The following is a 14127-nucleotide window of genomic DNA, read 5'->3' on the forward strand; positions in this document are numbered from 1 at the left end:
ACTGATTCAGCCGACAGCATCACTATTCACCTCCTGAATCTACTTCTTTTTTTTTCTTTCTCTCTTGCTCTATATACGCTCTGTTTTCAAAATGGTTTCCAGCGTACAGTGGTGTCCAGAAGGCATTAGTTTAAATGTTTGACTAGCGGAACCAACACCCTCAAGACTAGGAGTGTGTGTTAGAAAGAATCTGATACGATGCGAGAGGCAACGATCCGATATAGGTTGATACTGTGGTAACCGGGGTATATTCACAGTATTGTCGAGTACTTGACTCTGGTGTTGACTCTTGTCGAAGTCGTGACTGATTTTGTTTGTTTTGAAACCAAAATACATCCAAACATCAGCTTTAAGAGCTGCTGGAGTCGACTGTATCCTCTTGTCCTCAGTCATCGCTGGGCTCACGCAGGATTCCATTGTTCCTAGTTATGGCCGCTGCCATCTAGTGGCTTGAACTAATTAAAACACAGTGAATATTTGCCTGATATTATTATTATTATTTTTCACACATTTATTTTGAAATATAAACCACAAAATAACTATGATAAAAATATGATTTGAAAGACAAAAAATGAATACAATTTAGTAACTTTGTATTTAATGGATACAGTGCTATTGAATATTGGTTTTGTATCGTTACTCGTACTAAACCGTCATGAGTTTTGTACTTTGTATGTTGTATGCTAGTAACAATACACCTTCTTCCAATTACACTACTATGTCTTCTACTGCTGCTGAAGTTACCTCTATATTCACAACATCAGCTACTTCTAAAAGTTAAACTTCTGCTTAGCATAAGCCATGGGAATTATGGGAGGAAAACAATAGTCTTGTCATGAAAGTCGTTTAAAAAACCTTTGAAATTTTGGGTTGTCTGTTGTTCATTTCTCTGTGCACTGTTGTAGTCCGGGGATTCAACCTGGGTTTCCGCCTTAACAAATGTTTATTTGACATTATTTCCCCTAATGAACATTTAATTCAAATGCAAATCATAAAATAACTATATGACACAACACTTTAAAACTATTTTGCAGCAAAAACTAAAAAAGAGAATCATTTGGTACCAAAAACATTATAGTTATATTGACGGTTGAACCAGTAATTAATATAAATATCAGTACAATATAAAATATTTTGTTAAGAGTCCCTTTGAGGTGGCGACTTCTGGGATCGATGACGCACGGTGACAAACCTTGATGTATGACCAATCACAGCAGAGTGGGTGTGGTTATGGTAAACAAGATTTCATCTCCGAAATGTTTTTTTAAGTAGGCGGGGCTACATATAGTCCGACTTTCAATTACGTTTCCTCAGGGGCCGCATTTCATTCAGTGGCAGTTGTGAGGGGACAACAAGAAAAAACAAAAGAGCGAAAAGTATTTAATTGAGTTTAATATGCTGAAATTATGATTTAATTGTATTATAATTTCACACAAATTTTTATATTCAAAAGCCAAATAGCCAAAAGTCCTAAAACAAAAACATTTTAGTCTTATTAGGAGACTGATAATGAAAAAAGTAGTTAATAAAAAATACAATTGTTAGTTTCTAGATGATCTTTGACCTCATGAGGTTCACTTGAATGATGACTTTCTAAGCTGTCGTTGCTCTCCTCCTGGTAATGATGATGTTATTACATCGTCTCGGCCTCGTTCCTTCGACACATCCTCTCCTCGTGAACGCCAGGCTTGAATAGCAGCGGCTCCTACTTTACTGCCTGATCAATATTACTGTGGCTCATTGAATAGCTTTTAATGCCGTCTTTATTTCCAGTTGTAACCCGCGGCTTGTCCGGCGTCCCTGGGGCTGATTTCCATCGACTCGCCACAGAGAACGAGAACGATAAATTTTAATACAGTGTCAAAATGGAAAAGATTACACATGCTTTTAATGACTGATTGTTTCTTGACTGCAGAGTCATGGCGGCGTATTCAAGACATTGATTTTAGTTAAGTGATTATGGAGAGTTTAAATGGCCCAAATAAAAGTGGTGGTTGAAAGAAACTCAAATGTCATAAACACCAGTCGTTTTATGACAATATTAATTTGCGGAGACGATTAAATGTAACTCCTGACGCATCCAATTAAAACCGAAGTAGCTAATAAATAGCATTATTAACAACATTATTGTCATGGCACTTTTACATCGTCTTTTTTAGTGTTAAATCAAAATGAATAATCAACAATAATAAGTTTTTATTTGCAAATCAAGTTTGGAAAAAATGGCTTAACTCAGTGATGTGTTGATGAAGCTTCATGAAGCAGTGTCATTATTTTTAGAGTCCACCACTAGATGGCGTTCTCTTCACCATTTTCCTTTGTTTTCAACAACCGTTCTAATGAAACGACACATTTTTTAAAACAGATGGCGCCACCTACTGACCTCTAAACAACACGACGCTGCTTCATGAAGCTTCATCAGCACGTCACTAGCTAAACTAGTTTAACGGTCACTTGTTGTGTCCCTCGGCTTGCTTTGTGCGATCACCTCCAGCGTGGCAGAGTCGGAAAGGTGAACTGAATGCATGAGTGTACGTCAGGATTTATCGACTGCATATAAGAAAATATCAGGACCATTAAATCCAACTCAACTGCCATCAAACTGATGAAAGCTGGCAAACACACTCCAGACTTCTTAATGCCTGTAGTGTAGAGTAAAGTGCGTGTGTGTGTGTGTTTCTGTGTTTGTGTGTCCGGGTGTGTGTGTGTATATAAGTGATGTGATAGGGTAGATTGACTCCTAATATAAGTGACGGAGGTGTCTCCTCATCGCTGTGCCCTTTGTGTCCCTTCTTGGCAACCTCGTCCTCCGCCTCTCTTTCACTCCCTTCATCGTATACGTGCCGGTGTGGTTTATTTACAGTTACCACGTCGCTATCTAATCTTGGAATTCTTAGGGGTTTATTTATTCTAATGTAATTAATTGATCTGAACATCAATCTATTTTACCCTCATCTAAAATTGCTATGAAAGAAGGGTTGAAAACTATAGATGTGTTGATGAAGCCTCATGAAACAGTGTCATTATTTCCCGAGTCCACTAGATGTCACTCTTTGCTCTATAATCTATTGATGTGAAAAGCTATTCTACTGAAAGCTAACATCATATTTAAGATGACGGCGCCCCCCACTGTCCTCTGAAATTTATGACACTGCTTCATGAAGCTTTATCGACACATCACTAGTTAATACTACTGTCTTCTTTTGTCCAAATCATTAGAAAATTAAAGTTATTACATTTCAAAATCCCACTTCATAGTGTGACTGACCATTAGTTTTACATCGACAACTCAAGAAGACCAACACACAAAATTATAATAAAAACAAAATTAATCACAATTAATTGCAAAAATTCATAAATAAAAGTTTTAATTTTATTGCAATCAAACTGACAAAAGTTTCCTTGAATGTGACTTTTGTGTCAGATAAAGTGTCCCCTCACTCATGAACAAACCCCACTGCAAAAGTACTGGAACTTCCCACTTCAAGAACGTTACATTTCAAAAGTTAATTGGGCCGATTTATCCAGAGTTAATTCAGTCTTGATTACTTTTTTTCAAAAACATGGAGTTACACAATTTTGTATTACTTTTTACCTTTTTTACTCTTCTCTTCTTCTCTCAACTCATTTTCTCCTCAGGTTGGGATTATTCACAGAGTAATCTGTTCTTTTTAGAGTTATAGACAAAGATGTTTGTTCATTTTAATGTAGCGACTGGAGCTCAGTTGTCTTCATCTTCATCTTCATCCAAAAAGACACTTAAAAACATTAAAATACTGCTCGTCTGTAACGTCCTTCTTGTGTTGAAGCCTCGACATGAAGAATTGTTCTGGAAAAACTCAAGTCTATATTTTAAGTTTGTTTTTAGCGGACGCTGCTAGTCCATCAGCCTAAATCTTGCAATTGGAATTTAGATGTTTTTAAGTGTCTTTTTGGACGAAGATGAAGACGAAGACAACTGAGCTCCAGTCGCTACATTAAAATGAACAAACATTTTTGTCTATAACTCTAAAAATGAACAGATTACCCTGAAAAGAATCCCAACCCTTAGTCGACAGTAGAAAATGAGTGAAATTCATGGGAACAATCTTTAATTTAAGACTTTCTTTTCTCAATACATGTCACTTTAAAACCAACTTGATCGTCCAAGTTTGAGGTTCTTGCGCTCCCTCGGCTCGGCTGCACAGTCGACCGGGTCGCTCTCCTCCAACGCCGGCACCGGCGCCGATGAAGGTGAAAGAAGTGCTCACTTGAGCTCATTGAAAAGTAGATGTGACAGTAAATTTTTCAGGCCCTTGTGAGATGGGAGATCTTGTTATAGCAGTCAGGATGGGGGTCAGGGCAGTGGCTGCTTGATGATTGAGGAAAAGAGAAGTAAATTCATTCTGCTCCGGGCACTTTGTCAAGTGCCAGTAGCTTACCGTTGAGAGCCACTCACCCATCACTGTGTTACGGCCCCAGAGGTCACCTCCGCCGCCATAAATCTGCCTCACCTCCTCGTCTGCTAAAGCTATTGCCTTCCCCTGGCTGAGCACGGGTGGGAGCCTGCAGCTGCTCATCGGCGCCCGATTGAAGGAGGAAAAAAAAGTAGGCTGGTGTGAGAGCAGGACAATGGACGGTCAGACTTAATGGAAGCCTTGTTACATGTGGCAAATATTTTTGTTTTCTTTTTTGTTTTCCCCTCTTTTTCTTCATACCTGAAAGATGACGGTTGTCACAACTAGTCCAAACATAGACACTTTCTGAAAGCTTGTTCGCCATAACCACGCCCACTCTGCCGTGATTGGTCAAACATCGAGTTTGTCACCGCACGTCATCAATCCTGGAATTCTCCACCTCCAAGGCACTCGTTGTATAAACAAAGCGGGGCATGATTACAGCTGGCTGAAAGAGGGGTGGAGCCATTATTAGGTCATAATGAACTCCGCTCTCGTAACCTTTCGTTCGCCCATATTTCAGATGAACTTTATAAAGTAATAAGTTGAAAACATGGTCGTGATGAGGGACTTACTGCATCTTGGAAGTACTTCAGGAAGATTTTAATATTTTAAACATGAGTCAGTAGAGTTGGGTTTTCATAAAAGTTTACTTATAACATTTATTTGTGCTACATTATTGCATACACAGTATTTTGTTTGTTTTGAAGTACACATGCAGTTTTGATGAATCACTTTGTACAATGTTTAAGTACGGAATATTTTTCTTTTTAGAATTTGCTAATACTTAATATAGAATAATACATACTAGTCAAAACTCACATAATCTTAATTCCATCAGGAATAAATATAAATTCAATAAAACATCACTATTTACCAAATCAAATGCTTTAGTACTTGTTGAAAATATCTGTATATTTCTTGACATCTATGAAAACTGTTACTTATCTTGTCTAATATGATAAATAAATATATATATATATATATATATATATATATATATATATATATACTATATATATGCTTCCCTCTTGACCAGACTCCCGACTGCCTTCTGAAATTACATTCCTTGACCTCTGACCCCTATAAGACCGTGAATGAGTCTCTCCTGCTGAACATCACCTGAGCCGCTCACCTGCCTCTAATCAACATGCAGCCCAACATACAGTGGTCAGTGTGGTCGCCACAAGGTTGACACTTTTATACAGTCGTTCCAGCAGCTGGAGGTAAATGAAGCACATCCTTCCTCGTGCTGTGTATTCAGTGCCGATGTGTGTGTGTGTGTGTGTGTGTGTGTGTGTGTGTGTGTGTGTGTGTGTGTGTGTGTGTGTGTGTGTGTGTGTGTGTGTGTGTGTGTGTGTGTGTGTGTGTGTGTGTGTGTGTGTGTGTGTGTGTGTGTGTGTGTGTGTGTGTGTGTCTCTTTTTTTCCCTTGTGTAACGACACCAGGGAGGACAAAGTGTAACATAAGAGTCATATGGAAAAATCCTGTTTTGCTATAATTTATAAAGACAATAGGTTGCACAATACCAAATGTGGTAACACTTCAGAATAAGGAACACATATAACTGTTACTAACTATAACAACAGTATAATAACTATTAATATACTTATTCGCATGAGTATTAACATATAATTTAGCCAGTTATTAACTATTATAAAGTCGTAACCTACATATTGTTTATTGTCCGTATATTCTACCAATAATAGCATTATAATAAAAATGATAATAAACACCTTAATTACTGCTTATTAACAGGATATAAATAAGTAATTAAAGATTAACTTTGGTGAAAAACTTATTTTTATTTTCCATTTTATTAGGTGTGAGTACCATACGAGAAGTAATTCACTATTAATAATACTTTATCCTTTAAAGGAAAAAAAAAGCACAACTATAAGAGTAATAATTACAACTAAATTCAAGAGTAAATATTTGTAACTGTGACTTTGAACGTTAATCAAGCTGCTGTTCATACTAACATAACTGTTTTTACCAGTAGAAAAAGACAGTTAAGTTTAAAACATTTTTGACTTTAAAACCGTCAAATATTTGTGATTTAAGTATGAATATGTTGCCACTTTATAATATGGAACATATTCACAGTTACACATTTTTATTTATTTAGAAGGATATTGATACTTTTATAGTTGTGCGTTATATATATTTGTAAAGAGACTATTTATTTGTATATATTTTTATATTATTAACAGTGAATTATTCTCTCATGGTACTTACAGTTGATAAGAAGGTAATTGGAGATACGTTAGTTTAAGTTAACATTTAATTACTTCTTTATTTTCCTCTTAATAATCAGTAATTAAAGTCTTTATTATCATGTTATTAGGAATAGAATACAGTTACAATGAATGAAGTGTGAGTTAGTACTTAATCATTTTTAATACTTGATTAATTGTCTGTTAATACACATATAAATAAGTAGCTTTTTAATAGTTCATATGTTTCTCATTCTAAATTGCCATGAAATGAATGATCATAAAGAGAATACAAATAAAAACAATACATATTAAAATAGAACTCTTTCCATTGCTTTGGTTTCTTTCAAGTGGATTCATTTGTGTGAAGATCTGAGGGAGGTTTTAATTCACAACATTAAAAAGGAAAGATAAAGACTTCCACTGCGCGTCTTCTTTTCATCACAAACGCACCAGAATAGCAGCGACTCCCCTCCATTCCAAGCCCGGATTATTCTGGGCCCGACCTTGGCACGGATGTAGATGTTGATGCCGGAGCTTTTTGGAAACATCACGTCTGGTGATCTTCTCGTGGCAACACGTCCACAATGGCATCTCTGGGGGTCACATGTTACTGGAATATTAACAATAGGTTCTGAGTTCAATCCTCGAAGATAGACGCACGACTCTCACCAGAACCACAGGGATCTGGTTCTGCTTCTTCCTCAAGTGGTAATTGATATATCATGGAGTTTTTTTTATTATTGATATCCGTTGCCACATGGTACCTTTTCCAAAGAGTGATTCAAAGATGGCAGATTTGATCGGTGTGTGAAGAAGTGTGTGTGTCTCTGCGAGCCTGCTTCCAATAGAGACTCCTATTAGGTGGTGATTATCTTCGCCGCGTCTGGCTTCTCTCAGAGTCGCAGAGGCCAGAGGCACCATGGGAAGAAAGGAGTGAAAACTTCCTGAACCCCTGTTTCAACCCCCTTAACTCGCCGTGCACCCCTCAACCTCACGGTGGGACGCCCTGTATTCACACAGGTGTTTTTTATATAAACAATTGGCAGCTTTTATTTATGAAGGTTGTAATTGTGACCATGGGGTCGTTCCTTAACCTCCTTTTTTTTCGTTTTGTGTTTGTGCTAAAACATGTGTGTAACCAAGTTATTTGTTTTTCTAAAACGTTTATATTTATAAAGGTAGAAGCCATGTGTTATTCACTACAAAAGAAAATTAAATTTGTAGCTGAAACATGTGCACATGACACACTAAATGTTAAAAAAGGAATATATATATAAATATATATTTTTCTAATGTATTAATATATAATATTTTTTTAATGTAAGTGCACATTGTCCTTTTAAATAAATAAACTGAAACTGAATAATACATTTTAATTACGTTTTTTGATATATATATATATATATATATATATATATATATATATTATATGTATATAGTGTACATTTGTGCGATTGTCTTGTCATTTTTATATATATATAATTTATTCATTTTTATAGATATAGTAAATATAGATATATGACTTTTTTCAGAAAGTATAAGTTAAGATTTTTTAAATATATATATATTGTGTACATGTGTGTCATTGTCTTGTCATATATATATATATATATTAAAAAACCTAAATAAAACTTGCTAAAAAAAGTTATATATACTGTATGTTTAACAACAGTTTAACAAGAAAATCGCACACATGTACACAATATATATATTTAAAAAAACTTAACTAAAACTTTCTAAAAAAAAAGTCATATGTATATCTATAATAATTAATAAATTATATTATATATATATATATATATAAACATATCGTGTGCGATTGTTTTGTCATTTATATATATATATGTAAAAAAAATATATATAGGTGTATATATTTTTGTATGTATGTTTCGTTGATTTATTTAACTATTTGAGATAATAAAACAAAAGAATATCGGCATATATCTGAATATAGGGTCAAACTAAATAACAAATAGCAAATATCTATTGGAAAGAAAATCATATTTTGAATAAAAATAAGCCGTGAAGCCCATAACGTGAGGTGAAATGATCTATTTAACCTTTAAATTTGAACATGAAAAATAGTTTAATTTAAAATTTAAAATATGATTCATAAGTGATCATCGAAGATAAACTGTATTGTTTCCAAAGAAAAACTAGTGAGATTAAATCATTAAAAAAAAGTTAGATGGAAAATGACCTAAAGTACAATTTTAATCTACATTATTTCTACTTTACAAGGTTGACTTATGCAGATTTAAGTCTAAACTCTTTTGAATCATCTTGAAGCGAAATGCTTTGTTGCTTTTTAATGAGATTAAAATGATGATCATGAATTATCAACGTAATAATCCAGACTAATCTCCTGCCTTTAACGGTCAAATGTTGCATTCCTGGATAAATACCTTGAGATCATTTAAAGCAGACATGCATATGAGAAATCCAGAGAAAGAAAAAAAAAAAAAGAAGAAGAAGAAGTGCATCGTGGACAGGGAGAGCAGTAGTTGTAAGGGGGTCCTGACTGGGGGGACTCTTGAGGGTCCATATATCAGCTGTCACTGGCTTCACAATGGACCGGACAGATGGTCCCGAAACAAACCGCGGCGGGTTCTGTTGCTATTAAAAGCTTTTCGCCCGATTGCCAGACGAGCGCGAGCCCCGGTGCTGTTGTCGCATTCATCCGCCAGCGCCCCTAAATATGTGTGATGGCTTTTTTTTTTCGTTTGTCGGGGGACGCGAGAGAACCCTCTGATGTGGCCGTTTAATGACCCACCATCGTGTTGGACTCGTTTACACACAATCAAAGACGTTACAACAATACACAACAATTCAATTTCGCTGGCCCGCCGCCAAACGCTGAGGCCCGGGATGAACTTTTGGCTTTTTACCAACATCAACACAAATATAAAAACACCCCCCACACACACACACACACACACACACACACTCCCTCTCTCTCTCTCTTTGTGTTACTCTTTGCCTCCTTCATCTCCTTCCTAAAGAGCGCCGGTGTCACATTAGAATGATGAACTCCCTCCATGCGTTGACCTCTCGTCACCCCACGTGTCCTCAGACCCTCGTCCATGCAGATGAGACGCAGACGGATGAATATGACGGGCGGCGTTTTTGGGCAGCGACGGTGAAATGAGTTTTGGTTTGGCCTGAACGGTGGCTGAGCGCATTAGCGGGATATTAATGGAGATCAGGTCAGAGTTAGACGGACTGTCGGAGCAGATCCGTGACCTGCAGCGACGGCGGAGACGATACGATCGCAGCTGAGCTCCAGTGCATTTACTGTGATGTCCGACTGAGGTTTAATGTGCTCGGGTTTCAGGGGATTACAATATATATATAATAACTACAAAATAAAATAGAAATCTGACACTAAAATGATGATTTTATTGTATTTTATATTACTTTTATTTATTTTTAACCTGATTTAAAATCATGTTCTTTTCCAAAATATATTTAAATTCTCATTATTATGATGTTATATTAAGAGGAAATTAGAAAAATACAAAAACAGAAAACAAAGTTCCTAAAACAAAAACAATCCTTGTGTTGTCTCTGGGTCAAGGTGACCCGAAGGCCTGAAAACAAATGTGTTTGAGGTATCCCTTGTGTTATCTTTGGGTCGAGGTGACCCAAAGGCCTGAAAACAAATGTGTTTGTGGTATCCCTTGTGTTATCTCTGGGTCAAGATGACCCAAAGACCTGAAAACAAATGTATCCCTTGTGTTGCCTCTGGGTCAAGGTGACCCGAAGGCCTGAAAACAAATGTGTTTGAGGTATCCCTTATGTTGTCTCTGGGTCAAGACGACCCAAAGGCCTGAAAACAAATGTATCCCTTGTGTTGCCTCTGGGTCAAGGTGACCCGAAGGCCTGAAAACAAATGTGTTTGAGGTATCCCTTGTGTTGTCGCTGGGTCAAGGTGACCCAGAGGCCCAAGAACAGATCTATTTGCGACATCCCTTGTTATGCTTCTGGGTCAAGGTGACCCGAAGGCATGAAAACAAATGCATTTGTGGTATCCCTTATGTTGCCTCTGGGTCAAGGTAACCCAAGGGCCTAAAGACAAATGTGTTTGTGGTATCCCTTGTGTTGCTTTTGGGTCAAGGTGACCCAAAGGCCCTGAAAACAAATGTCATTGTTTTATTCCTTTTTTTGCTTTTGGGTCAAGGTGACCCAGAAGGCGACCCTCCCTGACTTCCATAAAGAAATATGCAGTGGTGGAGGTCCGACCTGTTCACCTTGACCCAGAGACAACACAAGGGATGAAACAATTACATTTGTTTGCAGGCTTTCGGGTCACCCTGACCCAGAGATACCACAAGGGTTGATCATATTTTGAGTTGGTTGAACTAGTAAAATAATTGAACATAATAAGAATAAACCCAAAATGAAATTGTTCATCACAATTGTAGCTCCTGAAGGTAAAAAGTCGATCCTTTAGTAAAGTCTTAGTGTTGGTGACTCGTGATCACAGAGGTGACGAGCGTGGAGTCGTTAGCTTCGCTTGTCTTAGCGTCTGCTCTTCTGCTGTCAATGACTCAGAACCATCCGTCCACCTCTGACACTTCTCTGGTCGCTGACCTGTGATGTTCCACCTTCTGATCGATGCCTCGGGTCAGGCAGCGATGATAAGGTCAGAACCACCTAAACCAGGCAGGCCCGGGGACCATTTGTGGCCCTCAAGCCGAGTCCATGTGGCCCTGCAACCTACTTTATAAACTGTTTTCAACCAGGTGATAAAAAAATACACAACATTTTTAAATTAAACTTTTTTTTAAGTCACAAGCTTTTCATGACAAGCTCCCACAAGTTTTAAAAATTAAAATTCTCCTTTTAACATTTGGCCCCTGTTTATTTTCAATTGATACAATATGGCCCTAAACTCTCTTTATATATTCTTAGAGTAACTGCTTTATTCATTTGTGAATTTACACTTTAAAAAAATCTATCTTAAAAGATAACAATTATCTATTGTTTTCCTGAATATTTTACATTAAAAAAACACATTTTTACTTATATATGTATAAATATATATACACTTTTCTTTATTTTCTTTTAACTTGTATTCCTTAAGTTTTACATTGTTTAAGGTATTGAGTTGTATTTGACAAGGTCAAGAATACACCTATTTAAAATTATTTTTTTACAGTATCATTTTATCGATTGCTTCAAAATCACATTTAATTTTATCTTAGTTATTACAGTTAAGATGTTCACCAAAGTGTTTATAAGATTAAATCAAATAAATTATTGTTTTTAATCTATTGGGTTAAATGTATCAAATACTTGGACAACACCTAATTTTTCAGCTGTTTTTCTGGTGCTCCGGAGAGACCACAGTATCCTTGGAGCTGAACTTCTAAAAGTCTGCAGTGTACTGGTCTCACCGGCGAGGCTTTGAGCGTCGGGTGTCCCTGCAGGTCAGAGGTCAACTATACCATTTGATCTCTGACATTGGGACGAAAACAGGCCGATGTCAGTTGTTGAAAGATCACTGCTTGCTGGTATTTTAACAGGCAGACCTCTGACAGATTCGCTTTGACACTTTTCCTCTTCCTGTTTTACCTCACGATAGTTGACACGTCACAGAGACTTTTTATGGAAATAAAATATATATATATATATATATATATATATATATATATATATATATATATATATACTTATGCAAACATGAGTGTATTATAGCTTAACTTTTAATCTAACCTACTTGAAAAAAAACATATTTTAAATTAATATATACTTAATCTTATTTAAATATACATTACATTGTAAATCTACCTATAATAATATCTTTAAACATATATATATATATTTATATTTACTATATGGAACTATCCACAAACATTCAGAATTGAGTGAACTCGTCATTATTTAACTGACCCTGAATTATTTCACTGAATTAAAGAGTCATGCATCGACCTGCTTTTCTCGTCCCCCTGGCGGTCTGAATAGGAACTACACTGCTGCGTTTGAGGTGCAGGACGTGACGTCCTTATTCAATATATATACAGTATATATATATATATATATATATATATATATATATATATTGTTTGTTTTTTTTTGTTTTTAAATGTTAAATGAATTTGCTTTAATTAATGCACACACTCATACATAAACCTCTGTTTGTATATTAATTGACCTTTCCTTAATAAATAAAGTAGATTTTTATATATAAAAAAGAAAAAATATATATATAATTTATTTTATTGTTTTCTCTAAAATCACATTTAATTTCAGCTTAGTTATTACAGTTACATTTTTACTAAAGAGTGTATAAAACAATTTATTGTTTGTAATCTATTGGGTCACATCTATTAAGGTAAAATATGTATATGTATATTTGTATATATATATAAAATATATAATGAAAGGGAAAGACAGTTAATAAAGTACTAAATAACATTTACTTTTTTTAAAATTTATTTTCTTATTATATATTTATAACTAAATCTCAGGGCATTTATTGACATGGAAAGTGAAAAAAATGTAATTTAAATACATTTTAAAATATAAAAAAGATAATAATTATTCAATTGTATTGACCACTAAAATAAATGACATTTTCACATTAGTTTATTGTACATGATCGAGGTGTGATGTCCTGCAGTGTCCGTCATCTTCTTCTGCGGCTCAAAAAAAAGCTTAAGAGAAACCAGTGTGATGCTCTCGATCCAACATCTGTCGAGCAGCTCTATGAAGAACGATACGTGCGATGATGTAAGCGGCCATTTTTCCTGCCAAAGTTCATTTATTATTATCCATTCACTCGTCTGTGAATCCATGACGACGGAAAAGCGTTGATACCGTTCAACACAGAATACATTCGTAGTTTTACCTCGAATCAATAACGTGCGGATCACGAAGAAGACGTCGGTATCAGACGCTCCACGACTCTGGACTGTCCTTCCTCGGGTGTGATTAGAGCCGACAGTCTCCTCCACCCAGCTTTGTTTTTTCTTCTCAGCCATTGGGTGGTCCGTGTCTCTCCACCACTTCTACCCCTTCTTTCTCACTCATTGTCAAGTTCCTCGCGTCTGTTTCTTTTTCGACATCACTGGACCCGGAGCTGCGAGCGAAACCTAATACTCCAGTTTACACAATTAAGTTCACACCAGAGGTTATTGGATGAAAGTGCGCCGGCGTTTTTCCGCTGCCAAGAGAAGATGAGACGGTGACGCGTGGCTGCTTCGCTGGTCGAGGTGGATTAGATACTTGTTTTGTTTTTAAATCACACCATGATTAAACCAGGTTTTTCGCTGATGCTGCAGTTTTTTATGAAGTCACCTCTGTTGACCGCTCCAGCCTGTTGAGTGTTTCAGTGTCGCAGCCGTTAGTCAGAGATGCCTCCGTGAAGTATTCACACGCCATTGGGAGTCTCATGACAGGCCAGCTGAACCCCCCCCCCCCTCCCGCCCCCCCAAATCCCCCCATCCTACTCCCAAACACACACACACA

At 36.4% G+C, this 14127-nt stretch overlaps 1 protein-coding gene across 1 annotated transcript in view; it reads left to right on the forward strand.

Moving 5' to 3' along the window:
- Window positions 1-14127, forward strand: part of LOC148085325 (adhesion G protein-coupled receptor D2) — a 97219-nt gene that overhangs the window by 68286 nt on the left and 14806 nt on the right. The window lies entirely within an intron of this gene.

The sequence above is a fragment of the Callionymus lyra genome, chromosome 2 (genome assembly GCF_982586985.1).
Source record: "Callionymus lyra chromosome 2, fCalLyr1.hap1.1, whole genome shotgun sequence".
In the NCBI taxonomy this organism is placed as follows: domain Eukaryota; kingdom Metazoa; phylum Chordata; class Actinopteri; order Syngnathiformes; family Callionymidae; genus Callionymus; species Callionymus lyra.